General features: G+C 40.2%; 1 long non-coding RNA gene across 1 annotated transcript in view; it reads left to right on the plus strand.

The window, feature by feature from the left end:
- Window positions 1–1653: 1653 nt before the first annotated feature.
- Window positions 1654–26720, plus strand: part of LOC126480831 (uncharacterized) — a 64904-nt gene continuing 39837 nt past the window's right edge. Inside the window, exons 1-2 of the long non-coding RNA XR_007587469.1 lie at window positions 1654–1783; window positions 21698–21892. This is a non-coding gene — a long non-coding RNA (uncharacterized LOC126480831). The remainder of the gene's footprint in view (window positions 1784–21697; window positions 21893–26720) is intronic.

Consider the following 26720-nt stretch of genomic DNA (forward strand, 5'->3'; position numbering starts at 1 on the left):
TTGAGTATAGAATGTGATAGGGATTCCATCGGCCCCTGGGGCTTTGTTCAGCTTTAACAAAATATTGCATATGCCTCAGACTGAGAGAAATCCAGTTTGCTCCAAATGAATTTTCGCAAAGAACTAAGAAAAATAAATGACAAAAGATTAGGAAGTGGACCTTGAATACAGACAGCATCATATGCTATTTTGAAGAATGGATTTCCTGAATCATCAGGAAAGGCCAGATATCTTGTTGTCCATAATAGCGGAGGAAACTGAAGGTCGTGTTGCCGCGAGAGTAAGGAGAAATGGTTATTTTACTTGTAGCAGTTCTCAGATTTTGGCAAATAAGATCAAATGTGCTGCCCAGTGAGAACAAGCCTACATGTTTGTCTTGTAACAGTTGTCACCGGCAGACACAAGATAATGTAAGCTATCAATCAGTTTTATTTCATTTGCAACAGTTATTGCAGTAGAGAAACACAAATAAAATAGGACATGTACACGATAAATTATTCATTTCAATTGTTTAATCTGTAATTAGTTGTTGTGGTTTACGAATCTAAGCTGTCACAAAATTCCCTAGTCCACTGAAATGTTCACACAAAGCTTCTCCGGTTTGTTTCCCCGTTCTGCATAATTTCTGCTTGTGTTTTACAAGACAAGCAATATTGCCTCAATACACATCAACATCGTTGAGAGCCAACATGTTCGCTATGAAGGTAGAGTTCTAACCGACGGTTCTGAGACATAAATGCTGCGCAGTAAAACTGGGTCGTTCTTGCCCTCGCACCGACGCGCAATACATTGACACAGCCCTATGTCAATAATATTGAGCGTCTGAGAGGGGCTTAAGACTGAGTGGAGATATTGTGATTCGTTTGTCCTTATATTGACGAATGCTATTGTAGCAATGTACGGCTCTATGGACCATATGGATGGAACTAACTGTGGAACTACATACTTGCCGGCCGGAGTGGCCATGCGCTACAGTCTGGAGCCGAGCGACCGCTACGGTCGCAAGTTCGAATCCTGCCTCGGGCATGGATGTGTGTGATGTCCTTAGGTTAGTTAGGTTTAATTAGCTCTAAGTTCTAGGCGACTGATGACCTCAGAAGTTAAGTCGCATAGTGCTCACAGCCATCTGAACCATTTTTGAACTACATACTTATATGGAATGTAGTGTGTGGACATACAAGGTGAGAATGTGGGTCTCGCGGGAGGCGTGCGCGAGATACTCCCTGCAGTCGCGATCTACTCTGTGCCCTCGGTGGCTCAGATGGATAGAGCGCTTGCCACGTAAGCAAGAGATCCCGGGTTCGGGTCCTGGTCGGGGCACCCATTTTCACCTGTCCCCGTTGATATATATCAACGCCCGCTAGCAACTGAAGGTATTAATATAATTCTAATTTCGTAACTGTGGAACTGGCTCATTCCGATCTTGCACTGCCTCTCTAACGATTTCTACGTCAACAGAACATTATATTTCAGGCTACGTAGCAATTTTTGGGATCAGACTAGAAGCTGTGACGGTTATTTTAAGTGAGAACGAGCGCACAGCGGTAGGATATGACTGGCAGCATTTCAGTACATTGCCCGCCGCCCTCAGTGAGCCGTGGAAGACGGCGGTGTCGTTATCAGCTGCTCCAGTGACCGAGCCGTAAACAGACCTCGTAATGCCGTCACCACCGCACCAACGGCTGCAGGAGACCGGCCGTTAGAAGATTGCGTGGCACTCCACGTTCGTCCTCAGCACGTCCAAGGCGGCTTCCTATTTCCCCGAAACGTATCTGGGCTCAGGGTAAGTTTCCAAACAATTTGGCGCACTATTTAATCGCAAAAGAGAATGCTGTAGTCGAAAGAGGAGAGCTGAGAAATTGAGAAATCGCCGCCGACGTCCATCATTATTCCCACACAAATTGACATAGTGCTGGGTAGCTTTATGCGAAAGGAGCTTCTGCCGTTTCGAATAGATACTTGGTTTTCTAAACTGCATTACTCACACGTTGTCCGTCGTGTTCGCAATTTCTTAGCAAGTAGTGCGTAGCCTGTTTGGCGAAATTTGCCGTTTGCTGCAACAAGAAAACCATGTACCAAACGTAAACTGGCCAGCGACTAAATTACTCACTGCACATTTTTCATAATATGCCTAGTCTTTTACTTATTTCCGAACTATAAAAATAAGCATGGCAGCAGTGAAAAGAAAACCAGTTCATTATCAAGCTGTGATGTGGGACTAATAAATAAAAAATCATTTTTCTTTCACCAAATAGTCTTCTTAGAATCGAAAAGACTGCATAGTGGAGAACACATGCTAATCTAGAAACTGTGACTCTTAATTTTTTACATAAAAAGTAAAAGCTTTACTAAGAAATTAAGTACAGAGACGAACGTATGTTTGCTTCAATGAAATGAATTATTTTTTTGCTGATGACTCGAAATTTGTGTCGTACAATAAAGCTATGTGGAACAACTAGCACTCCCTGTTTTGCTGGGCGATATGAAGTCAGTGTCATATTCCAGTGTTAACCAGTTACACCCCTGCAACTACATTTCTATACACTCCACCAATGGGGGTTGCTACTACGTTGTAGGTGAGTCGCATCGGCTAAAGCTATGTGGAACAACTAGCACTCCCTGTTTTGCTGGGCGATATGAAGTCAGTGTCATATTCCAGTGTTAACCAGTTACATCCCTGCAACTACATTTCTATACACTCCACCAATGGGGGTTGCTACTACGTTGTAGGTGAGTCGCATCGTGCATCAAGTCCGCAGCTCGTGGTCCAGTGGCTAGCATTGCTGCCTCTGTATCACGGGTTCCTGGGTTCGATTCCCGGATGGTCTGCCCCAGGACTGGGTGTTTGTGTTGTCCTCATCATTTGTGACAGTGGCTAGACTGGGCTGTGAAAAAAAAGGGCTGTGTAAAAACTGGGAATTCATACAGGTGCTGATGACCGTGCAGTTGAGCACACCAAACACTATCATCGTGCATCACTTAGCATTTCGTATCGGTTCAGTGAGATAATGTGCCTTACAGGTAGGCTACCTCATAAATAGAACTCATGGGACAATTTTTTTAAACATGCTACGGTAAAAAGAAATCTTAGAGGCTGTCAATTATTTCAGAAAATGGAGCTGTTCCTTGATGATCCTCTACAGTATTTTTAAGGGTTATATTAAACTGAGACTCACACATTAGATGAAACATATGAGATGCTAATTTCTTGATCCATGTTTGGATGCCATTGCATCTGCTATGATACCAAAAATGAATGGCCTGATATAATTTTTTCAGATGTACTCCCTACCAATCTTTAGATTCAATCATTTAATTGATGAAGATTGATCTTCGATCTGGGTAAATTATCTAAATGGTATGCATTTCTTTACCTCTGAACAGTTTGCAGAAGCACCTTTGATTATTATAACATATTAAAAGACTCCTATTAATTGTTGAATTTTGCTAATCTCTTACATGATGCCATATAAGACAAAAAACTGTGCACTTTTAATGTCATGAATTAATTCATGTGTCATTCCTGTTACCACCAAGGAAATAATTTTCTTCTGAGTTAGGGGACTTAGGTATTTTTCAGAGCAATTTGATATCTGTTTCAGTATAGAAACATATCTGCCAAATACCTAAGTTCAGTAGCAGGATGAAAATTACCCTTTTCAGAATAGAATCTTTATTTGCCTTTCGGTATGTTTACCAACACAGGTGGCTTCATCAGATAGTTCAATACATAAAACAATACATTAATAATTATTTTACATAAATATCAATAGTCATGTAAAGTGGTACTATACAGTGTGAATAATACTGCATTATAATAAACACGTATACAATTGTATCATAGGTAATTACATTTTAACTTAAGTATCTGTGTAGCAAAGAGTGTAAATAATCTGTGACAAATAATATGTTACTATCACACAGATATTGGCGTAGTTCATGGTACGGTTATCAGCTGCTTCTTGCATATCTCTTGTGTGTCACTGTCAAGAAACTTATCTGTTGAGTAGTTGGCATACATTTGAACCACAGATCTATGATATGCTTGAAGTTATGTGTGGGTAAATCTCTCACTGTCTTTGAGAGTTTGTTATAGAATTTCAAAGTTTTATCTGTTGTGTCAGCCTTGAGTATGGATGCTACTGTTTGTAGTATTATAGACAAGCACTTGGGATCTTAAGTTAAAATTCTTTATGTGTTATTTAGCATATATTAAACTGTGATAGACAAACAGATCTATCTCAAGTTCTGAAAGTAATTTTTGTAGCTTCGTCTCAGTGCTAGACGTATTACACATCTAACTGCTTTCTTCTGCCGCTTGATGATACATGAACCCACTGAGTTACCCCAAAGTAGTATTCTATATTGGAGTTGTGAATGAAAGAAAGAAAACTTAGCAGAAATTAAGAGGTTTTTACTAAACAATGGAAAATTGAAGATGGAATAATGACAATATTATGAAAAGGATAGACTCCAGCTCACCATATAGTGGAGATGTTGTGTTGCAGACAGGCACAACAAAAAGACTGCTATACATTTCAGTTTTCAGCCAAAAGGCCTTCTTGTAAAGCAGAAAGCACAAACATATTCACACAAGCACAACTCACACACACATGACCACTGTCTCTGGCCAACAAGGCTTTTTTATTCCTGTCTGTGACTCAGTGTCTCCCCCATACATCCTTTTCTTAATATTGCTGAAGTTTTTACCAATAAATTTTATTAACAACATGTATTAGGAAAAGAGAACCAGTATAAACAAGTTTGCCTTGCAGGTAGTTGGTACATCTATCCCGTGTAAGTCTGTGATCTACGTGCAATCTCAGTTAATTTGAGATTTTTTGTATCTTGTTTGAATGTCTTCAGGATGAAGTAAATTTCTTCAGATTTTATTCTATTCATAGATAAAAGATTGGTCTTGGACCAGTCATTGCTCATTTCAGTCGTTACTTTGTTGTATTGTAAGACATCTCATAGATTTGTTCCAACTGTAATTAATGTCTTGTCATCAGCATACAGTATGTTGTCACAAGGCATGTAGTTTACACACAGAGTAAAGGAAAGGTCCAAGCACTGAGCCTTGTGGGATCACTCTTTCCATGGGTGTTGGCTTTTGGTTGTTTGTCTTTACTAATGGTATCCTTTTGTTTAAACATGGCTGAAGTAGTTGTAATGGTTTATCTACAATGCCACAATGCTCTAGACCTTTTATCATTATATCATTTGTGACACAGTTGAAGGCTTAGGGGAATCCAAAAGTTTACATGTGTCTTTTTCTTGTACTCATATCCTTCATGCATGTTACTGAGCAGACATTCAATTTTTGTTGTTGACAGCTGTGTTCGAAAGCTAAATTGGCTGTCACTAAGCAATTTACTACTTTCAAAATAATTGTAAATTTTCATATGTGAACCGTATGTAGAACTTTTGATGTAATGGAAGCTACTGATATAATCTATAATTGTTTGTGATTTTTCTGTCACCTTTCTTATAGACTGAGAGTGTAACAGTCATTTTCAGACAATCAGAGAATACACTTCCATCAAAAATATGATTTGCCAGACACATTTGTAGCATTATGATTGCAGAGACTCATTGTTTAATAATACTGTTACTAATCACATAGTAATCATGTCTTCAAGATTTTATGTTTATTTACAGTTTTGGTGATGCTATCTAAGGTGATTTTGATGTGGATAAATTTTTGTTTGCTGTTTCTTGTTGCTGAACAACTATTAGAATTATTTTTATTGCATGAAAAATGGGAGCTGACACAGTTTATAAAGTATTCATTAAGTACAGTCCAACTTATTGGGACTGTGCTTTACCCATATTGATCTTACTTTTTACAGTATTGCAAGCTGCTTGGCATTGGTTTTTTGAGGCTATGGTAATTCATCATTCACTTTACATTTAAATGATTCTATTTCATATTTGTACAACTTGTTAAGAGTTATATAGTTTATCATGGCTTCCTTACTTTTAACATTCTTATCTTTGTGCACAAGAAGCAGTATCATTTGCTTGAGCTTTTTAATGTACCACCTGTTAGAGTGCTGTGGTTTTTGTCTGCTGCTAGGAGCACATCTTTTTGTGATCTATTGCATTTGTAATGATATACAAAACATAAAGAGACATTCATCAAGATTTTTTTTATGTTTTGCTGTATATTTGGTCAATCTTCCACCTTAACCTCAATATTACTCTCATTTAATATTCTGTATGTTACTAACTGTTAAGTATTCTGCGTTTTCTGATCCATATCCCATTATGATCAGGAAACTCCAACTTAAAAACATGCTACTTTAGTTGAGCCCTAAGTACATTACTAATTACAATGTCAAGCGATGCATCTAATACGGCATGTCTTCCAGTTATATAGTAGCAGTTTAGTGCTTTAAGCCAATCATGTGATTTACATTTTTCTACTTTCTCTTGTGTATGTGTTTAAGTCCTCTGCAATAAATATTTTGTGCGTCTTGTGTTTTATGAAAAATTTGATTAATACATTTTTAGTTTATCAACAAGAACTTCATCAGAGGTTGATGTATGGTACATGGAAGCAGTGATAATTTTTTGGATATGCAGTATCACAGTTGTCACTTCAAATGCACCTTCATTGCAGTGCTTGGTTAGGTCTACCATGAGTGCTGCAAATTTAGATTTTCACTAGTGTAATTGGCACTCCATCATGTGCAATATTCATTCATCAATAATTTGTGGCTAATATGTAACCATAAGGTACACTAAGTTTATTTCCGAGTTTTGCAGCCAAAGCCCATTAATACACAGCACGCTGCAGTTGACTTTGTCTGAACAGTACTGTAATTCATTGAGCTTACTTACCCACCTAGATTTACTTTATTATGCATTGCAAATTGTTGTGACCAAATCCTGCCCTTTTTCTGTCCTTGCATCTTGACAAGCACACAGAAAATAAAAACAGGAGTTCCCAGATGATATCTGCAGGAGTTTATTGTACAATGGTTAAAAATGTATAACACATGGTACTGCAATATTAGAGGCTCTCCCTGGAGTAATCTGACCCAGTGTAGTGCTGTGACATGGGTGCAGCTGCTGGCCAGTGATCTCTGTAGTGTGCAGTAAGTGCCTGGTGGTGGATGCTGTAGCAAGAGGTGCTTGACTGGCACCCAGTGAGGTTGTCATTGTTGGTAGCCCAATGAGCTGACAGTTGCAGGCATTGACAGGCATCAGCAGTCACTGGCGAGGCGGCATTTGATTAGCGGCAGCCGTCTGGGTGCAGCAAGGCCAATGAAATGTGCTGGTGCAGACGTGATGAGCTGGTGACGACACTGGCAGGCATTGGTGACAGATGTGAGCATTGGCTTGACTAATGGTGGCACCTAGGATGCAGCAATACTGATGGCTGGTGAGAGAACAATGAGGCTCTGACTGATGGCCACAAGCAGCTAGTGTAATTGCACAGAGAGGAGAACCAACTCCCTGCTGGTCTTGTGGGACTCTTCTTCAGGGGTGTCTTTACCCCCTGGCTTATTCTGGACTAGGAGCTTCATCTCAAGACTCTGCATAAGAAATTATAAACCTTCTCTGTTTTGTTTCTCTTCTAATCCCTTCAGGTTTTATGTCATCTGTGACTGTCAGCAGTGCTGGCAGTGCAAGATAGGCCACAGTTAGTCTGACATCTGCACTCCAGATGCAGATTGTGTTAGGAATGAGCTTATGGCATCATCTGCTGTGTAGATGGCTGTGCTTCCTGGGCAGTTAACATTAGTGCCTCAGAAACTCACCACAGCATCTCGATAAGGTGTGAAACTTGTTTGAGTGGTGAGGGAAGTGAAGTGATGGAGTGTTCAGGTATTCATTGACCACTACTGTTGGTGCAGTGTGACAGGGTGTGATGTCAATACTGACAGCACTTATGCTACTGATGTCTGTCACACCTCTTGTTTCTTCATTAGGGCAATGGATCTTCCCCTTACAGGGGTTGATCACAGTGTTACTCTCATGTGCTTGCCCTTGCCTGCTTGTTGGCACATGCACACCGTCTTTCGTTGCCATGTGATACAGAGGTAGTGTCAGCCAGTATCTATTCACTGTTGACGGTGTTGTTCAACGTGGTTGGCAAATGTGTGCCAAGGCATGGATGTTGGATGGGACAATCGGCCTTCTTCTTGAGTGGGACTCCATGTTGTTGGGTTACTGGAGTCTTAAACGTTTCACATCATGTTGGCCTCTACAATTCTTGCACATGGGAGGGTGCAATATGGGTAGCAGACATCTTGCGCTCACATGTTCACCAGCACATTTCAGGTGTACCACATTTCCCACACCTAGGCACTGGAAGCACTGCAGCAAGCCTTGCTCGTTCCATAGACACTCAACGGTGACCTTAGTGTTGGCTACCTTTGTCATTGAGAATAGCTTGGTGGTCTTCACATTGTGGGTGGCAGACAGCAGGAGTTATAGTGACTCTCTCTGCATCTGGGTGGATTTGAAGTATGTCACTGGGCACACATCAAATTCACTGTACTTCAGGGTGTCTTTTTGGAGGTCCATGTCTGCACAGCTTGATGAACCCTTGCTGACTGCCTTGATGGGGTTGTCAGAGACAACAGCATATTTGTAGTAAAGGATCATGAGCTTGCTGGTGTCACTCATGACCTTATAGCAGTCTTCAATATTTGTGAGCTGGACTCATGCTTTGTCGTCCCTTGAAGACCTCACAGTGCAGACTATTGTCGTCCGCTTTTTGAGGTGCAGCAGGAAACCTCTGTAGTCCTTCATAACCTCCCTGGTGACGGGTGAAGGACAGTGCTCAAACATGTGGCAGGAGGTGATGAGTGGAGGACAGTGGTCAAACCATGTGACAGGGGGTGTCAGGCGAGTGCTGGCTTTGTTTGAGTTCAGCTGGTGCCTGGCCATCTGTGCAGCTAGCTGTGTTTGTGACCTCTAGTTTGACAGCTGGCAGGAAGTGCCAAACAGGAGCTGGTCACATCTCATGTGGGTTGGTTTCCAGTCACTTTAGTGGCCTGTTTCTGTTGTTCTGCTAGTGGTTAATAACAGTCAATGAGAGGGAATTTGGATGCATCAGCAGCCAAACATGGCCTAATATCAGAGTGTTTGTACAATTCAGTCATCCATGTCTCATTGTCATTACTGGAGGCTGCAGTCATGCATTTGGTTGCAATGGCTGTCCAGGTACAGCTCACAGTGCTGTTGTCTGGTAAAATACACTTCTTGTCTCCCATTGTGGAGATAGACACTTGTCTCTTCGTCCAGTTGCCTGTAAGGGGTTTCGCCTCAGTGTGATATTGGGTGTGCTGCTCAAGATCAAGTTTGCACAGTGCGCTCTCTCTCACGACATTTGTTCTCTTCTTCTGCGAGGATGCTTTGTGGTACGTACATGACTTCCATCTCTTAGTCTAGCTCAAGCAGGGACACCACAGGTGGGGGGAGCAGATGAGACAGCTGGTGGAGAAAGCTCTGTCAGATGACAATCCACCTCTCTCTTGTCTGCTGCAGTCATCACTGGTGGAAGACCAGGCAGGACTGACAGCTGAGCAAGTTTGGTTGAACGGAGATCTGCCACACCCTTCATCCTGTTCAGTGCATCACAGAATTTTGCTCCAATCCTCAAAATCCCAGAGAGGCAATGGTAGAAAACTGTCTGTAATGGCTGCATAGTGCTGAGACCTACACTGCCTGCTGGTGGTCTCATCACAGCTTGTAAAGGCAGGCAGATTGACACGTGTGTAATTGAAACTTCCTGGCAGATTAAAACTGTGTGCCGGACCGAGACTCGAACTTGGGACCTTTGCCTTTTGCAGGCAAGTGCTCTACCAACTGAGCTACCCAAGTACAACTCATGCCCTGTCCTCACAGCTTTACTTCTGCCAGTACCTCGTAGTACAGCTATTTGATGTCTTTGTCGTGTGTAGTGTAATTACATGAGTGATCACAGCACTGTTGTGGATGGTGCACATGTAGATGTGTCTAGTTATGTGAGTGCAGATAAAGAAAGTAGTTCTGCAATCACAGCACCACAATAGGTGGCACACATGCAGCATTGAGGGAAACTGGCACCTGTGATGATGAATTGCCTGTGGCCCAGCCACCAAACCACCCACAGGGTAAATCTGGTGGATGTAGTGGCCCAGTAAGGGGCCAGATAAATAACTTTCTAAAAAGTAACTCCAAACATTGAGCTCTTTTAGAACATTTTTGTAACATTTAATCATCTGCTCTACACCTTTTCCATTCTTCACAGGTGATGCATGAATTTTCATGAAACTGAAAGCATATCCATTTAAATCTGTACAGATAATGCTTCCAGTATGTTACTCCCTCACTACTAAATACACTCTGAGTTCGTGCAGTATACTTTTAGTTGTACATTGTACATTTTTTGGAGATATAGCTTATTCCTAGATCTGATTCTCATCATTATTAATATGATGTTGGTGATCTACATCTACATCTACATCCATACTCTGCAAGCCACCTGATGGTGTGTGGCAGGGGGTACCCTGAGTACCTCTATCGGTTCTCCCCTCTATTCCAGTCTCGTATTGTTTGTGGAAAGGAGGATTGTTGGTATGCTTCTGTGTGGGCTCTAATCTCTCTGATTTTATCCTCATGGTCTCTTCGCGAGATATACGTAGGAAGGAGCAATATACTGCTTGACTCTTCGGTGAAGGTATGTTCTCGAAACCTTAACAAAAGCCCGTACCGAGCTACTGAGCGTCTCTCCTGCAGAGTCTTCCACTGGAGTTTATCTATCATCTCCATAACGCTTTTGCGATTGCTAAATGATCCTGTAATGAAGCGCGCTGCTCTCCGTTGGATCTTCTCTATCTCTTCTATCAACCCTATCTGGTACGGATCCCACATTGTTGAGCAGTATTCAAGCAGTGGGCGAACAAGCATACTGTAACCTACTTCCTTTGTTTTTGGATTGCATTTCCTTGGGATTCTTCCAATGAATCTCAGTCTGGCATCTGCTTTACTGACGATCAACTTTATATGATCATTCCATTTTAAATCACTCCTAATGCGTACTCCCAGATTATTTATGGAATTAACTGCTTCCGGTTACTGACCTGCTATTTTGTAGCTAAGTGATAAGGGAACTATCTTTCTATGTATTCACAGCACATTACACTTGTCTACATTGATATTCAATTGCCATCCCCTGCACCATGTGTCAATTCGCTGCAGATCCCCCTGCATTTCAGTACAATTTTCTATTGTTACAACCTCTCGATAAATCACAGCATCATCTGCAAAAAGTCTCAGTGAACTTCCGATGTCATCCTCAAGGTCATTTATGTATATTGTGAATAGCAATGGTCCTATGACACTCCCCTGCGGCACACCTGAAATCACTCTTACTTCGGAAGACTTCTCTCCATTAAGAATGGCATGCTGCGTTCTGTTATCTAGGAACTCTTCAATCCAATCACACAATTGGTCTGATAGTCCATATGCTCTTACTTTGTTCATTAAACAACTGTGGAGAACTGTATCGAACGCCTTGCAGAAGTCAAGAAACACGGCATCTACCCGTGAACCCATGTCTATGGCTCTCTGAGTCTCGTGGACGAATAGCGCGAGCTGCGTTTCACACAACCGTCTTTTTCAAAACCCATGCTGATTCCTACAGAGTAGATTTCTAGTCTCCAGAAAAGTCATTATACTCGAACATAATATGTGTTCCAAAATTCTACAACTGATCGACGTTAGAGATATAGGTCTATAGTTCTGCACATCTGTTCGACGTCCCTTCTTGAAAACGGGGATGACCTGTGCCCTTTTCCAATCCTTTGGAACGCTATGCTCTTCTAGAGACCTACGGTACACTGCTGCAAGAAGGGGGGCAAGTTCCTTCGCGTACTCTGTGTAAAATCGAACTGGTATCCCATCAGGTCCAGCGGCCTTTCCTCTTTTTAACGATTTTAATTGTTTCTCTATCCTTCTGTCATCTATTTCAATATCTACCATTTCGTCATCTGTGCGACAATGTAGAGAAGGAACTAGAGTGCAGTCTTCCTCTGTGAAACAGCTTTGGAAAAAAGACATTTAGTATTTCGGCCTTTAGTCTGTCATCCTCTGTTTCAGTACCATTTTGGTCACAGAGTGTCTGGACATTTTGTTTTGATCCACCTACCGCTTTGACATAAGACCAAAATTTTTTAGGATTTTCTGCCAAATCAGTACATAGAACTTTTCTTTCGAATTCATTGAACGCTTCTCGCATAGCCCTCCTCACACTACATTTCGCTTTGCATAATTTTTGTTTGCCTGCAAGGCTTTGGCTATGTTTATGTTTGCTGTGAAGTTCCCTTTGCTTCCGCAGCGGTTTCATAACTCAGTTGTTGTACCACGGTGGCTCTTTTCCGTCTCTTACGATCTTGCTTGGCACATACTCATCTAACGCATATTGTACGATGGTTTTGAACTTTGTCCACTGATCCTCAACACTGTCTGTACTTGAGACAAAACTTTTGTGTTGAGCCATCAGGTACTCTGTAATCTGCTTTTTGTCACTTTTGCTAAACAGAAAAATCTTCCTACCTTTTTTAATATTTCTATTTACGGCTGAAATCATCGATGCAGTAACCGCTTTATGATCGCTGATTCCCTGTTCTGCATTAACTGTTTCAAATAGTTCGGGTCTGTTTGTCACCAGAAGGTCTAATATGTTATCGACATGAGTTGGTTCTCTGTTTAACTGCTCAAGGTAGTTTTCAGATAAAGCACTTAAAAAAATTTCACTGGATTCTTTGTCCCTGCCACCCGTTATAAACCTTTGAGTCTCCCAGTCTATATCCAGCAAATTAAAATCTCCACCCAGAACTATAACATGGTGGGGAAATCTACTCGAAATATTATCCAAATTATCCTTCAGGTGGTCAGCCACAACAGCTGCTGAGCCAGGGGGCCTATAGAGACATCCAATTACCATGTCTGAGCCTGCTTTAACCGTGACCTTCACCCAAATTATTTCACATTTCAGATCTCTGTCAATTTCCTTTGATACTATTGCACTTCTTATCACTATAAACACGCCTCCCCCTTCACTGTCCAGCCTGTCTCTGCGGTATACATTCCAATCTGAATTTAGGATTTCATTACTGTTTATGTCTGGTTTCAGCCAACTTTCTGTCCCTAGTACTATGTGGGAATTGTGACCGTTTATTAATGAGAGCAGTTCTGGGACCTTTCTATAGACGGTCCTGCAGTTTACTATTAGCACATTAATATTGTTATTCCCTGTTGCACTTTGCCTACTCCTACCTTGCCGCGTCTCAGGAGGCGTCTTGTCGGGCCTAGGGAGGGAATTCTCTAACCTAAAAAACCCACATGTGCACTCCACATGTACTCCGCTACCCTTGTAGCCGCTTCTGGCGTGTAGTGCACTCCTGACCTATTCAGGGGGACCCTACATTTCTCCACCCGATAGTGGAGGTCGAGGAATTTGCACCCCAGATCTCCGCAGAATCGTCTGAGACTCTGGTTTAAGCCTTCCACTCGGCTCCAAACCAGAGGACAGCAATCGGTTCTGGGAATGATACTACAAATAGTTAGCTCTGATTCCACCCCGCCTTCACCAATTCCACCAACCGCCTGTACGAACTGAGGATGACCTCTGAACCCAGACGGCATGAGTCATTGGTGCCGACATGAGCAACAATTTGCAGTCGGGTGCACCCAGTGCTCTCTATCGCCGCCGGCAGGGCCTCCTCCACATCTTGGATGAGACCCCCCGGCAAGCAGACAGAGTGAACACTGGCCTTCTTCCCCGACCTTTCCGCTATTTCCCTAAGGGGCTCCATCACCCGCCTAACGTTGGAGCTCCCAATAACTAATAAACCCCTCCCCCCGTGTGCCTGCTCGGACCTTGCTGAAGGAGCGGCCACATGTCCACTCACAGACAGAGCAGGCGATACCACACGGCCAGCCTCCACATTTACCCTCTGCCTCGTGCGCCGCGAACGCCGCTGAACCCGCCAATCCCCTTGGGGAGAGGGTGGCATAACCACACCCGGTACCCATGAAGATGTTTCGACAGCAGGGACAGTGGGTGAAGCATGTAACACCTAGGGTGTACCATGCAATGCACCAGACTCCCCACTGCCGCTACACTCCCAGCAGCCTGAAGACGGCTGACCGCGGCCATCAACATGTTCAGCTGTTCGCGAACAGTGGCCAGCTCCTCCTGTGTCCATACACAGCAGTCACACATCCTATCCATCCTAAGAAATCAATTTACTGTAGAGAGTCAATCAACTTTTAACTAGACTGCTAATTCACTAAAGGCGGCTGATTGTTGACTAAACTGTGGTTGCTAGCCACTTCTTGTAGAAAACAATGAAAATAGCACTACCTGTCTCTGGACTGTATTGAAAACAAACACTAGCACTACTGGCACTATGGTTGACTAAAGGGACTCTCTCTGACTGCTGAAAAGTGTAATAATGAAAATTTTAAATAAACTAATTGCGATCAAGATAAAAATACTATGTTATAAAAATGATTGCTGATCTATTTACAGACTTTATATTCTACATTGTGAGTAGAAATAGTAAAACCATTATTGAATTGACTGATGTCCATCTTTTTGATATTGAGGTTTAAAACAGCGATGTTTGCAGAAACTATTATGTGAATGGGTTTGACTGCTTGTGACAACCACAGTTTTTCCCTCGATTTCTTCACCCAACATGTTTCAACATATCTATGTCCTCAACATTAAGTTCTTTCTTTTATTGTACATGAGAATTATGTTCAAGTGTTTGGTCACAAACAATCTTAGCTTAAAAATTTTTATTGTTACTGCTGTGATATTTTACCGTAATTGGATCATTACAAGTGCTGAAAGATGCAATTAAGATTTTAAAAAATGCACCAGCAGCATTTTAGCAATTGTTGGATGGGGTAGTAAAGTGTTTGAAACCTCAACAATGTATGGTGTGCCTTGATGATAGAATTGTGTTCTCAAGGCATTTTAAGAAGAACATATGATGGCTAAAGAAAATGTTTTTAAGGAAGTGCCATTTTGTCCTAGATGAGTTAGTTATTTGAAGCATATAATTAGCAGAGAGAGGATGAAGATGGATCTTAGGCTAATACAAGCTGTACAGGATTTTCTGAGTCCTCAGACAGGTAGGGAGTGACTTTCAATTTTGGTGCCGGCCAATTACTATAAGAAATTCATGAAGGGGTTCCCAGATGGTGCACACCCACTTACACAACTGCTTAAGAAAGGAGTGAAATTCAAGTAGGCAAAAGAGTGTTAAAAGAAGCTTTGGTGCCAAGTCAAGAATGGATTTTCCAGACTACGGAGAGGGTTTACACTATCAAGTGACGCTACCAGTCAGGCATTGCATGTGTTTTGAGTCAGTTAACAGATGGCAAAGAGCATCCTGTGGGTTACACTTTATGGCAGCTAAATAATGCGAAAAGGAATTATTCTATAATGGAGAAGGAGATGCTGAGCTTAATAATGGGATTATGTACTTTTGATGCTATGTGTATGGGAAAAAGTTGAAGTGCTAACAGATATAGCTGCATTGAAGTGGTTGTGGTGGTTGAAGGATCCTTCAGGCAGACTTACAAGGGGGACATTGAGAGTGAGTTTGACTATGAAGCTATTCATAAGCCATGCAAGAAACAGAGGAATGATATGGTCTAAGCAGGAAGGTTATGGTACTGCCTGCACTGGATCATGTCCTTGTGGAGTGGCACACAGTACAAGTTGCTAATGCCAAAAGGAAGCTGTACACAATGGAGCTGTGGTTCATTGTGCACTAGGTCGGTATTACACTATCATATTTCTTTGTCAAAGATGATATGTCAAAAACTTATGTCAAAGAACTTTGACAATGTAATAGGGAACTTTGTCAAATCCCACCTTTTGTCAAAGAAATATAATCAAATCTAGAGCCTCGCCATAGATTTGATTATAAAAATTGTTCCTCTTCTGTTCACTGCAATGTGAAATGTAACCATCTGGAGCACTGGCATTGCTACAGCTATGCCAGTGTTGTGTTTGTGTAAACATGACTTCAAAGTTTAGTTGGTGTGTTCCTTTGGCTCTTTTCAGTTACCTTGCTTTGACTGGAGTGCGGGTTGAGGAAAGGGGCACAATGCATGTCATTAATAGTGTGCTGATGGGCAGGTGGGATACGCTGTAGGTGACTTCACATCCACTATCAAAGCTGCAGCCATCCACCTCTACATCTGGAAACATCCAGAAAGCTTTTCAGCAAGCCAGAATAGAGGCTTGGTGACACTAAAATAAAAAAAATTTCGTAGCTTTCCATTCTACTTTGTCTATTTTTGAACTCTGGATGCGACAAGTTAAAAAGTGCTTCATCTGTTTCATACTTTTTATTAATTTTGTAGTTGTTGGAACACTAATTCTATCAATTAAATTATTCTAAAATAAAAGTAGTTCTTATTGCCCTTATGGTATACTGAACATTTATTTACCTTCAGATATTCCTCCTTCAGCACTTTACACATTTCTAGAATTATGTTGGTTAATGTGCACTGTGATATTCGAGCGCTGTATTGTAAACTAGAGTAGCTCTCTCCTGTATCAAGAAAATGCAGTGTTACGGTGAGCCTGTCTCAAATGATTATTCTGTTTTGTAATATGAGAAGCCACTTTACTGAGTAAATACTGAAATGCACTCTCATCCATTTGCAAGTAATTTATATAAGACTTGACATCCTCCACTTGCACCACCTCTTGTAACAAATTTTGTTGAATTATTTTATTATTTCAACAAGAAACCTATCGCTTTCCCCAAATATGTTTCCTTTTTTTCCACCACTTCTCTTCCAAAAGCACACACAATGCAATTGTGATACAAGCAACTGCAGCACATAATAAGAAATTGTTGTCCACCATCTTGAACTTTCACAAAAAATGTAATACACCTTTCTGGCACCATTGCAAAAATCTTTGTCAAATAAATTTGATGAATATTTGATCATGTTTCTTTGCCAGAGAAATGTGATAGCATAAGTCTGGTTTAAGAGTAGCTATGTTCACTTATGTTGGTTTACGCATAATGAAGATTTATTCTCTTTCGTTAGCTGTCTGGATTTACAGGTGCACAAGTCAGACAAAATGTGAGGACACTGGTTGTCCTTTCAAACCTGAAATTGAACGAATGTTTTTAATTGCTATTCTATGTAAGGTAATACTATTGTATGAACGTAAAGATTTAGAGAGTTACCTACTCATGACAAATCTGTATGAGACAAGCAGTCCTTCAATGGTCACAGAAAATGCCAAGTATTGTGTATTTAAAATGTCATAAGATGTTGTTATCTGCATCCTGAGGACAAAAATGAACTCTTAGAGTATGTACAGTGGTACTGAAATGTTGATTCCTGCACAAGTTATAAATGTTATAATTAATCTAGAAGTCAATATGTATAAATTGTACCATATATGTACCCAACATATCAGCAGTACATATAGACTTATGAACACTTAGGTTATATCCAGTTACATTGAACTGTAATGCTTATTTTGTGTATGTTATGTGAAAGCATGTATGTATTGGCAAAACAGATGTCAAGAGGAACTGTTCAATTTTCAAATGCTTGATGGGTGCTGTAAAAAGGTTACAGTTATGTGTTATAGTGTCTGAAGGTGTTTACAATGAGCCAAAAGCTTTCGTTTCAATTGTAGTGGTGAGGGATGCTACACTTTGCTACCAGGCACCATATAAGGTGAAAATATTTATGAAATTACCTTATTTGGTGATATCTTGGCGTGATGCTGAATGTGTGGGCTGGTTGTGACATTGTCGTATATGACATGGTTCCAGTATTACAGGTTGCAAATGATGTGCCTTCCTGTTGCAGCATCGGAAACTCTCAATCATGCACTTGCCTATATACACTATCCTATGGAGCAGCGCTACGGACATTCTGTCGACATTAAATTCACCATTACCTAAAAATTGTGAGAACAAACTGTGCCGTCTAGCTGCACTGCACCAAGGGACTTATGAGGTGTGCACTCAACAAACATTGCTTAACTTGTGTAAGAGGTGTGCACCAGTTACTCTGAAATAATGGAGCTGCTGACTTTAACTGTGAACACGCCCTCTGTAGTGGTGTGGACTAGGAAAATTAAATGTTCGGAATATATAAATAAAACTGTAAAATAAGAGAGAGTTGCCGCATCTAGGGTATACATTAAAATAAGATTGGCCATACATAAAGGTATTTTAAACACCAGTCAAGCCAAAGGTAGAAATAAGTTACAACTGAAAATAAATTTTAAGTTATGATTGTAAGTAGAAAGGGCACCACCATTGTATACTGCTGTGCAGCAATTGTGAAACATGCCATTATACAATGGCAGGGAGCGGTGGGGGAGGCATTTTAGAACTTATGCTGGTTTTACCTATATGGATATCGGTTTTATTTTTTTCTGTCTATTTTTGTCCATTCATTCACCTAAGTAGTTTATGGCAAAGATTAAAACATGGTATGCCCACAGCAATCAAGCCTGTGGAGCTAGCAAGGGAAGAACAACAACATTAATTTTCTTATGTCTGTAAAAAGTCCTACTGGATGTTTCATTGATGTCTGTTTCATGACTGTCTGTCTTTTCCCGTTCATGACAGAGAGAAGATATTGTTTTCTGTTTAGTTCACTAATAATGTGAAATACATTAATTCGTATAGTATGAAGTCAATGTCATTTATGCATCCTTATTTCACCTGATTTATCTATCTGCATTGCCCGTATCTGTAAAACTTTGGAAAAGTAAGAAATTTAAGCAGAGCAAGCTGGACAATATAACACTCGCTTCAAAGAGGAAGAGAAGGTGAATAACTTCAAGACTCAAAGAACTATCATGTAACGCTCCAATATTATATGTTACAGATTTTTCATGTCTAAAAAAATCATAAATGTGACTATCTGGAGTGTGCATCACTGTGTGTAATTAGCTGAGACACAGGTTCCCAAGCGAACTTACTATTGCTGTGATTCTTGTTTGGCACCAGCAAATTTCCATCGTAATTTTTAAAATTATTAGTTAAACAGTAGCTCATGGCTGCTAAAACTTAGGTCTTATCAACAGAATCTTCTGATTTCTTTGGTGCAAAGCATGTCTCTTTAGCCAATTTACCCATTACACTTACCTCATTTTACAAACATTTTCTTCATAGGTGAACATAGCAGATGATCTCCAACATACTATACCCCTTTGTGAACATATAATGATGCATACAATATTTTCATTTTTCTGTTCTTAGTTTTTTATTTCTCTTTCTTAGGCACCAGGGGGCCCCGCAGACCCCACTGCTTCATCCTAGTTACATCCCTGGCTCACAAGTGTCTGTTCCACAAAGTTACCCTTCCATATCACTGACATGCATTTATAGCAGAATTTTACCACATATTTAAACTCAAATGAAATTAGGTATCTTGTTATGGGTGTACCCATCAAGGGACAGGGGAGTCCAGGATAGCTGATAGCTGCCCCCCCCCCCCCCCCCCACCAAAAAAAAAAAAGAAAAACTTAAAAAAACTGAATGCCCCAATAGAGAGACAATCAGTTCAGTATCTGTTTGAAGAGCATTAGGAAATGCCATGGAAACTGACAAGCAGCAAGTTTATCCAGATTCATTTGTCACAAAATCTCAAAACTACACTGACAGAAATCGAAAGTATTGCACTGTGAACATTTAGACCAAATTCTGTCAAACTGATACTCTAGTATTTCCACATCTGTGGGATATGTTGATTAAAATTTCAAACTTATCTCTTATCTTCCCAGGTCACCTTTTTGTCAACTCTGTTCCACGTGTGGTCTGACAGACTGATATTTAAACAGCCATAAAAAATTGCGTTCAGCAATTTCAGTGAAACAATTCAGTTTTTTACATAAAAGGTTACATTAATACCACACAAAAATATTTTCAAATAAATTTTAAAGTTTATTTTTATGAAACAGACACACTTAACAGAAAAAGGCACAAAATGAACATAATATTATGATAACATTAATGCTATAAAAATTTGTGTATCCCACACTCCAAATTTTACTTTTTGTTATATTATTATTGTACATTACACATGTCATAATAAAAACATAAGAAACCCCCATGAAACATTCCAAAAAATAAGAATTATGTAATTAATTTTTAGGTTTCTAGTTTCCTTCTTGCTGCATTTTTTTTTAGAGTGTTTGAGGCAGATTGGCTTCTTGCTACAATGGCAAACATAAGGAGTCATCCAGTTTTTTTTTTTTTTTTGCGGAGGGGTCATGGGTGAAGCACATTTTGCACTTTTCAGTCGTTCTAGATGACTTCTGCTCTTGTTTCTGCAACACCCAAAATACAGCATTCATCATGGCGCGTAGACGAAATTAGAATCACGACCCTACCCATTTTTGGCACAAATGAAACTAGACTTGCATCATGTATGCATTGCAGAACCAACTTCCTTGCTTCTCACCAGATGTAAGAATTCTTTCGGAAATCCCCACCCACCCTCATCTCAAATATTCCCATGTATGTTACTCTTCTCGATCAGAGACATGTTGCTAACTTGATTGAACTAAGCCAGTTGTTTGCAGTTAGTGTGTTCAATTGGTTTAGCAAGTCTAATCAGGGCCTGAGTTGGTTTTTGGAACTTTTATTCCCTATTGAACTTAGATTTTGTCCATCTGAAGCCCTTCTTTGCAAATTTATATGTTATTAATGTTGTGGTCTTCAGCCCAGAGACTGGTTTGATGCAGCTCTCCATGCTACTCTATCCTGTGCAAGCTTCATCATCTCCAAGTATCTACTGCAACCTACACCCTTCCAAATCTGCTTCGTGTATTCATCTCTTGGTCTCCCTCTATGATTTTTACCCCACACCCAGCCCTCCAATACTAAGTTGGTGATCCCTTGATGCTCAGAACATGTTCTACCAACCAATCCCTTCTTCTAGTCAAGTTGTGCCACAAATTCCTCTTCTCCTCAATTCTATTCAGTACCTCCTCATTAGTTATGTGATCTACCCATTTGATCTTGAGCATTCTTCTGTAGCAGCACATTTCAAAAGCTTCTATTCTCTTATTGTCTAAACTATTTACCGCCCATGTTTCACTTCCATACGTGTCTACACTCCATACAAATACTTACAAAAAAGACTTCCTAACACTTAAATCTATACTTGATGCTAACAAATTTCCCTTCTTCAGAAACGCTTTCCCTGCGATGGCCAGTCTACATTTTATGTCCTCTATATTTTGACCATCATCAGTTATTTTGTTGTCCAAGTAGCAGAACTCTTCTACTACTTTAAGTGTTTCATTTCCTAATCTAATTCCGTCGGCATCACCTGATCTAATTCCACTACATTCCATTATCCTCATTTTGCTTTTGTTGATGTTGATGTTCATCTTATTATACATAGTACATATCAAATACATGTCATCTTTATGGACACTATTTGTCACCAAATTTAAGCATTTACCATGTTAAATTTTTAATAAATTACTAATAATCTCTGTGTGAGTTGTAGTATCTGCTCAAACTCCTCTTGAAGTACTTTAGGTGCTAAAATACACCACAATAGTAATGTCTATGTTTCTTCAAAGTTTTTCATCTGGTACATAATGTGACACTGAAGTGTGTACATTTCTTCAGTACCTTGACTTCTCACTGCCTATTTCTGTATAACACAGAGTGTCTCTGTCTTCGGGTGGAGCAGACTGAACAATTGTGGCTCAGTGTCCAATACATGTCAATGTTGCTATCGCAACAGGCAGATTTGTAACTGCTTGCTGCTCCCAAGTTTAACCAGTTTGACAGTAAAGAAGAGGACTGGCCTGAATATTGCTTACAACTGGAATCCCACTTCGCAGCTTACAACATTGAAGGTATGGCACGCATTGCTTTTTTTTCTGTCAATTGTATAAGTCAAAGCGCACTACTTGTGCCTCAAGTTGTGTCCCGACTCTGGTCCTGAAGCTGACCTCGTTTGTAAGCTCGATGAACGTTTTGATGCACAGATTCATGGAGCTACAGTGAGATTTAAATTCTTTCATCTTAAGAAGCAACCTAAACAATCTTTAAAACAATGGATTGATGAACTAAAAGTGCTAACTAGATGTTGCAGGTTCAAGCAAACTAATGGTCTAAGTTACAATGATGTTATAGGATGCAATCATGCAAAATGTGTCACATGCACACTGCTATTCTACAACTACCAGACCCATATCTGCAAACAGTTTATCTGTTGTTGAATCTCAAAGTATCGTGGACACAAAAGAAGTTGCTTTTGAAGCTCCATCATTTCTCTTGTTAACAGTACACAGGACACTCAATTTAAAGTGCACAAAAACATGGCTCAGATTAACTCTAAAGGTAAAGGTAAATCTTTTCAGTCTTGTAGTGCACATGGTGTACTTCAGAATAATGCAAGGAAATCCTCTCCTCAGTGTTTTTCTGGGGGTGATAGACAAGGTTGTCCTTATTGTAATTCAAAATATTTCCAGTGTGGTAAGCCAGGTCATACACAGACCATATCTTTATAGTATTACAAGTAGCAAGGTCAATCTAACGTGAGGCTACAGCATAGCTCTCAGCAAGTACATGTTGTCGAGTCTGTACAAATACGACCGGTGCCCACTCAGGTGGACTTTTCCACTTTACAGAAGACTTCTGCTGTAGTCCACAGACAGAAGACTAGACTTCTCACCCATTACAATACAGTTTCAGTTAGGTACAGGTGCATCTCTTCCCCTCAGCAATAAAGACACATGAAAGGCTTGGTAGCCCAGGGCTACAGGAGCCAAATTCTGTTTTTTCTGCATATGCCAGACATGAAATACCAGAATTTAGCTTGTGCTGTTAGCCAACATCTTTTCGTGACATCACAAAATGTGTTTCATTTCATGTACTCTGTTCAAGAAGCAGTGCAAACATCTTTAGTTTACACTTGTTCAATCTGTGCATATGAGACATTGTGTTACAAATCAGTTTCTCGCAGTAATATTTCTGCCTTGTGTAATAAGTACAATGAACTGTTTGAACCCGATTCTGGAAGAGCTAATTGTTTTGAGGCACACATTATTGTTCAAGGCCATGTGCAATAATGTTTTTTTTTTTCATTCAAGGCCTGTCCCTATGCTATATGGGAGTAGGTTGCACAGGGACTGCAATCATGGAAAGACAAAGTGGTGATAAAACCCATTTTAGCAAGTCAGTGGTCATTCTCAAGACCTCCTCCTGAAGTACTTTAGTCATTACAATACACCACAAGTTCTTTCCTCAGCCACAGATGTGTTACATTAATATACCCTTCACAAATTAAATGCAAAACATGACAGTCTACTACTAGTCCTTCCAACTGTCAACTGTATTTATTCATCAGAGTATAATAAACAGTGAGAAAGAATTTAGAGTTCATATAATACTCCACAGCTTGGTAATGTATAATAATAATTCCACTGACTCAATGCAACAATCAGTTACTATGAGTTTTGACCATTACACATTCTTATGAAAAATAGGAGAAAGATGCTAGGGGGCAATGAGTTGATTTCAGCAAACAGATTTCTCTGGGTCTAATATTACACAATGTGGTATGTCCTATCAAAAGGGATCCACTCTAAATTATCACGCTTTTCCACATAGAAAAAAACTGGTGTGTTTTCTGGACATTATGGTAAAGGGATCTGATAGTCACTAGAGCTATACTGGCCCTGTACCTTTCTTTGAATATTTTTGTGTAAGACTATGTTACATATCACTTTCATAACAAATACTTTCTTCTTGCTTGCTACAATTAGAGAGTTATCATAATGCTGCTCTTCGATTTGCCATTGTTCCATTCTGTTCATCTCCCTTCTTACAGTCTCACCCTAAGCTATCGGTTAGGACACAGTTCTGTACACCCCCACTCAAAGGTGAAGGTTGGGGTTTGAAGTCTCATCAATTTTGAGATTATCAGAGACAGAGTGCAAGCATTTGTCCTAAGCAGTATGGGAAAACCACGGAAAATGTAAACCTCAACCACTTTCTTCCCAAGTGAGTGCCCAATGTCTCAACCATTGTCACTTGCCTTTGTTTTCCTTCACTTGTCTAAAAATGTTTCCATAATTTATTCCAGAATATCTTTCAGCCATCCTTTTGCTCATTAGTAATGTCTTTGACATTTATGAATATTTCTAAGCATTTTGTCCAGTTCAGATTTCTCTCTCACCTAACCCAGTTATTTTATTAGTTCCCTTAGAAATCCTTGATCCAGTGGCTGTCATCTGTGTTTCTTTTAAATGCACTTTTTTTCACACCCCTATTCTCACTCCACAAATCGCTGCTGTACTGTGTTTGAAAAGTTGACCAACACGCTATTAAACATGTGGTCATAATGTTTTGGCTCAACAGAGTATGTACCCAGCAGATGAACTGTCCAGAACATACACGACACCATCCTGGACTTACTAAGACAAAGAAAGGAGATCTCATTCTGCGGGGTAGTGGGACATTTGGGTATCCATAGGAATGAGGTAGCCGATACTGCAGTCAAAGAGGAGTGTACCATTCCCAATATGGAATCACAATGAACCACATTCCATTTTCTGCCCCCAACCCAAATTTGAAAGTTACTCCATACCCAATAAAGCACTTGTCTTTTTCTCCCATACTAATCAACAAATGGCATGGTTATCTGGTGCGAAGATTACTGCTGTTTCCTCTTCTCTCAGTAAATCTTGTTCTCTATTATTTCCTCCTTACTCCTACCCCTCTGAGATCCTATTTTGGATATGCTTTCCAATATCCACAAGTCCAGCTACCTAGGTCACTGCATTATGGCTGCTTACTGCACCTCCAATGAAAAGGATCTATGTCCTTGTGGATTAGCACCTTCACCACATTTACTGACAGCCTACAGCCCTGCATCAGATACAAAACCATTTCTTCATTGGCTCTCTTCAATCTCAGTCCCTTTAGCACTGGCTTTGTTTTTTACCATCAAATGCTAGCTCACTCTCCATCGATGTACAAAATGACTTGGTCTCGCTAAACATTACTTCTCTTAACACGCAGCTGACTAAAAAACTACGTCCTTCTACCTAGTAAAATGGGAAAATATGAGGGAGTGCTGAAAAGCAACACTTCTAAATATTATGTGAAAACTCTAAAAGGTTTTTAAATAAAACAAACTTTATTAACATTCAACATCTTTATCCTCCATGCCTACATATTTGTTTCTCAACAGTCACCATGGCAATGAACACATTTCTCCTAATGAAAGATCAGTTTGTTGATACCATCACTGTAGGATGTTTGTGATCCTCAGCTCTGCTTGCACATCAACATCCACATCACTGGTAGCTCCACAACCATCTCTCTTCACATGTATTAACTAGTCACCAACTATAGCACTATTCTGACAACTGACACTCATTCCACACCTGACTGTCCCTCTCATGCAACCTGGTCATATACCAGTGTAGAGCATATATGCAGTGACAATAAATCCATCTCTGAGTATGCTGACTGTCTTGTCAGGGCTTTCAGACAATATTATTCTCCTAAAATTGCTTGAAACACATCTCCTGTATTGTCCTCAAATACACTGAACATTTTTCAAACACAAAAGAGGACCTTCTTTGTCATTCACAATTGGCACCATCCTGTACTGGAGCAACTCTATGTTCCCCATGAGGACTTCGCCTTCTCTTGTCATGCTGTGAAACGAACTTTTTCTCCACTACTCTTCTTACTTGTCCCAAAGCGCTACTCTACCACACACAAAATTTCTGAAATATCATTATCCTCTCCAGAACATTCCTGCTCCCAATCTCAGTCATATGGATCATATTCTCGTGGAAGACCTGTTGTGACAGCAGGTGGATTCTTCCCATATTTCAGGTTTTTCTTTCTTCATAAATAACCAAAAACACTTTTTTACCTCATTTTGTCTTACTTTCAATACATTTACCTGTTGGCATGTAATACCTACATGAAAATCTCAAGTTCTTATTCGGACTAGACTTCACTAGAATTTGTAATTTAGGTTATTCTTAGCTGTTCTGATTCATTTGTGTAATTAGTTCTCATTAGGACACTGTTAACTAGAAGTTACAGTTAATTAAAGGTAACACTGAAAGGTCGTTGTTTGTTGTGGTCTTCAGTCCTGAGACTGGTTTGATGCAGCTCTCCATGCTACTCTATCCTGTGCAAGCTTTTTCATCTCCCAGTACCTACTGCAACCTACATCTTTCTGAATCTGCTTAGTGTATTCATCTCTTGGTCTCCCTCTACGATTTTTACCCTCCACGCTGCCCTCCAATACTAAATTGGTGATCCCTTGATGCCTCAGAACATGTCCTACCAACCGATCTCTTCTTCTGGTCAAGTTGTGCCACAAACTTCTCTTCTCCCCAATCCTATTCAATACTTCCTCATTAGTTATGTGATCTACCCATCTAATCTTCAGCATCCTTCTGTAGCACCACATTTCGAAAGCTTCTATTCTCTTCTTGTCCAAACTATTTATCGTCCATGTTTCACTTCCATACATGGCAACACTCCATACGAATACTTTCAGAAATGACTTCCTGACACTTAAATCAATACTGGATGTTAACAAATTTCTCTTCTTCAGAAACGCTTTCCTTGCCATTGCCAGCCTACATTTTATATCCTCTCTACTTCGACCATCATCAGTTATTTTGCTCCCCAAATAGCAAAACTCCT

This window comes from Schistocerca serialis, chromosome 5, assembly GCF_023864345.2.
Source record: "Schistocerca serialis cubense isolate TAMUIC-IGC-003099 chromosome 5, iqSchSeri2.2, whole genome shotgun sequence".
In the NCBI taxonomy this organism is placed as follows: domain Eukaryota; kingdom Metazoa; phylum Arthropoda; class Insecta; order Orthoptera; family Acrididae; genus Schistocerca; species Schistocerca serialis.